Genomic DNA, 4,403 nt, shown 5'->3' with positions numbered 1-4,403 from the left:
AGGAAAACATGTAAGAAGAGTTGTCAAAATTGGAGCCATCATGAGAATGTCAGACTCAGGGCAAGAGAGGCTTGGTAGCAACTCACAAATATTTGTTATAGAATATTAACTTTTTCCTATCTGACTCCCAGGCCTGTATGAATATCAAAATTAACATTGTCTTAAATTACAAATCCCACTTCCAAAGATTGAGAACCAATACATTTATACTTAAAAACAAATAAAAATACACTGAAAAGCATTCTATATTTCAGCCAGTTTTTTTCCTAGACTAGAAACATGTCACAGTTAGAGTCAACCCATGCTTGTCTCTATTTACTCTCTAACTAGAGCTTTTAATTTAATCTGTTTTTGTATTGAAAACTTTTTAAATTTGTGGTATTTCACCACAATTCCCCTCAGTTTTCCCCTTGGATGTCTTGCTCAGTGTGAAGGCTTGTTTTATTTCTCTATCAAGAAAAGATCCCATGTGTGCAAAGTCTTTTCTTCTTGAGCTTTCCCCATTCTTTTCAGACTCAAAAGCCCTCATAAATAAGCTAGTGTCTTTAATTTTACTTTTCCTGGCATCAACAAAATTCAGCTAGATTCACAGTGTCAATCCTCACATATCTATCAATAGATTTATCAAGAAACTTTGCAGTCCATATGCTTATGCTAATGTTAATGGTAAAACTGCAAACCTATAGTAACATGTCAGTCTATCATTTATTCTAACATTTCAACCATATATTAAAACTGATAAATTTCTGATTAAGTGAATGAACTCAATAAGCATTCAACAAACATTTATCTACAACCACTTTCTGAACTTTAGTAATTAGATAGAGACTGTGGGACAATGACAAATCAATTCCCAAGGCATATTTCCAGTCTCTGGAAAATGAAAACAGAAAACCATAATGGAGACAAGGGTTGCTTTTAATAATGGTGAGCACATATGTTATATGCAAATCATATATTATGACATGTTTTCTTACATTCAATTGTATCAATGCAGGGGTTTAACATTTTTTCTATAAAGAGACAATAAATAAATGATTTCAGGTTTGTGTACCATACAGTTTCTTTTGAATCCCAGGTTAGAACCCCAGTTTAGATCCCCAGTTTAAACTTTACCAGCTCCTGCTTTAGTAGATGCTTTGATCCATGGTCTTATGTATTGGTACAATGAAATATGAATTTTTTTTCTTTTTTAGAATCCTTGGTATAATATACCTGAAGACATGATAAATTTGATGGAAGAGAATGTATTGTTATTTTTACAATATAAAAATTCTAGGATTCAAGCCAACAAATATTCATCATATACTCTATGCTGCGTGATGTAGGAGGAAAAGAAAGAGGGAAACTTTCCTAACAAGCTGTTAGGACCTTGTTACTTTAACAGTTGTTACAGTGAAGCACAGGGTGTTGGGTAGTGAGCTATGCTCAACAACATCACAGGAAAAAATTACAAAATAAAACTGAAATAGCTGTTTACTACTCACAGGTCTTGGATGAAATACAGAGCATGCCTCAAAGGGCCACAAAAGGAGGTCAAGACAGAGTCAGATCAAGAGAGAGACAGGAAGTAGGTGAGACACATGCCTTTATTAGGCTGTCTGGGCTCAAAGGTAGGGCCAGCTTGGTCAATTCAAATCAAAAGAGAACGGCTTTGGAAAGCACCACAGGGTCTTATCTAATGATATCATAAAGTATCCAGCTGCTAAGAGGCAGGGGAAACTGCGGATCACAAGGGCTATTGGGGAAGTTATGTCAGGAACTTACTTTTGTGGGTGACGCTGAGGCTGCTCTCTAGGACTTGAGCTGGTATAAGAGGGCTGGTGTCAGTTTAAGGTCCCTGCCGGTCCTTTGACCAAACGAAATGACTTCCAAGGCAACAATCCTAAGGAGTAGCCTAGCTAAACTCTCAACACAAACTTTGCTTCAAAATTAGTTGTACTCATATCCTAGAACTGCTATAAAATTACCACAAATTGGCTTGAAACAACAGTCATTTATTCTCTTGGCTTGAAACAACAGTCATTTATTCTCTCAGAATTCTGGATGCTAGAGGCCTGAAATCAAGGTATCAGCAGAGTCAAGCTCCCTTTGAAGGCCCTCGGGAAGTATCCTTCCTTGCCTCTCCCTACTTTCTTTTGCTCTCTGCAATCCTTATCACTCATGAGTTTGCACCTGCATCGGTCTAATCAGCTTCAAATGGTCTTCTCTCTGAGTCTCTGTATCCTCTCTTCTTCTTATAAGGATATCAGTCATTAGACTTCAGGACTCACCCTAAATCCAGGATGAATTCATCTTGAGATCCCTAACCATTAAACACTGTAAGGACTCTATTTCCAAACAAGATCACATTCTAAGTTTCTATGTGAATATGATTTTGGAGGAACACTAGTCACTCCACTACACCAGTCATTATTTGCTTATTTTTTAAGTCTTTTCTGATGACTCACTTAACATCTTCCAAAAAACAACATTGCTTTTAACTCCTCAAAGGTCAGAGCTCAAAGACTTTATCAGTTTGGTTTTGTCAAGAAACATAGCACCAATACAAGTATTAGCGTAATCAAAGCTGTAAATAAAAAATAGGGTTTACAAAACATGAAACTACCATAAGAATTCTGTAAGGCTGCAGCTGAAAAATGCACTGTAATAACTGTAGAAGCCATATGAAGCAGCCTGAGATGCCACCACTTTGCTTCATCAAAATTACAATGAAAACTAACAGGGGATGTCTGTAAAATGTATGTGTGTCCAGTGTGACTGCAAGCTGAAGCTCCTGGAAGGTCCATGTGCATACATGTTCAGTTGATTCTGTTGTGTTTGACTCTTTGCAACTCTACGGACTGGAGTCTGCCAGGCTCCCCGTCCATGGGATTCTCCAGACAAGAATACTGGAGTGGGTTGCCATGCCCTCCTCCAAGGGATCCTGCTGACCCAGGGATCAGGCCTTGTCTCACGCACCTCCTGCACTGCAGGTGGATTATTTACTGCTGACCCACCGAAGAAGCCCTCACGGAATGTCTACAAAAATGCTATTTATGGTCATCATACTCTTCTGAGAAAAACAGCTGTTATTTCATGTCCATCTCCAAATCTCACAGAATTTTCTTTCATTGACCGACTTAAATCCAGTACCACAGAGAAAGGGATTATGGAATATATGCTTCCCAGATGTAATAGGCAGTGGTGGTGAAAAAATGTCACCAGGCTAACCAGCATAGTCTGCTCCTTTGTTAACCTGGTTTCTAAAACCACCTTTTGAACTATACTTAATTTACACATAAAATCAATAACCCTTAATAAGCAGTACCATCCAGGTTCCACCAAAGGCAGGCCAGGTGGAGAGTCACAGAATCCAACGAAAAGGGCTAGTGGCCTCAGAAAGACACAGTTTAACTAAAGTGAACTGGAGAGGACTCTCAGAAGCTTTCTAAAAATTGCCACGGGCTGTGTCATATCCAGAATAACTCACTCCAGGAGAAGGATGAGGAGGAACAGGGAGAGAATTTTGTGGGAAGCTTCATAACTCTCTCACGTCAGGAGGTGGGGAAAGTCTAGAAGAAGCCAAGGGTCTCATTCATTTTGGCAGAAAAACTTACTCCAGTGTTGGCAGAGACACTGAGAAAAGCTATGAGACAAGGCACAGTCTCGCCAAATGCAGTGACCGCAGATCACAACAGACTTCAAAAGCAGGAAGAGTGGCCCCTCAGGAAGTGACTCTGGTGTGGAAGAAGAACATCTAGCAAGCCGCTGAAGTGGGCAAAGATGGGGCCCTGCAGACAAGGTTCTGGAGATTGGGTCAGCAGAAAGTGCACACTAGACCAGTGAGGAAATACAACTCTGGGGGTGGGTGTCACTGACCGAAGGTGGCAGGTGGAGGAGCCTCACAGCAGCCATTACAAGGTAAAGAAATAAATGGCTGTTGGCCATAGCAGGCTCCCACTGTCCTGGGTGGGAAGGCAGGGTCTCACAGAGGTACACCGATGCCTGGATGACAGAAGGCACAGGGATCTTCGTGTCAACAGTGGCCCTTTATGGCAGTCTTGGTAGAAAGGGTAATGGGATCTGTCTTCTGAAACCTGGGGTCCAGATTAGTTGGCAGGCATTCTCGATAAGAGGTTAACTTTGATGATTCAAGGGTTTCTCAGTTCTTTGTGAATGCCTCCCCTGGAAGGACCCCCTCAGCTGGGTGCATGAAAGGAGGTTCATAACCGACTCTCCTGCCAATCGTCACTGTACAGGCCAGACCAGGGGCCTAAGCCTCCTTGAACTGGGTCTCTACCCCAAGGAGGAAATGTGAGGCTCTGCTGCTGGTGAAAACATGGCCCCCCTTGGTCCTGGAGGGCCTGTGTGATCCTGTCCCAGATCTCTTTCCCTGAGGACGGGGGCTGCAGTGGGTATAG

This window comes from Capricornis sumatraensis, chromosome 5 (assembly GCF_032405125.1).
Source record: "Capricornis sumatraensis isolate serow.1 chromosome 5, serow.2, whole genome shotgun sequence".
Classification (NCBI taxonomy): domain Eukaryota; kingdom Metazoa; phylum Chordata; class Mammalia; order Artiodactyla; family Bovidae; genus Capricornis; species Capricornis sumatraensis.
The sequence above is the reverse complement of the archived record's forward strand: the minus strand, read 5'-3'. Positions refer to the sequence as shown.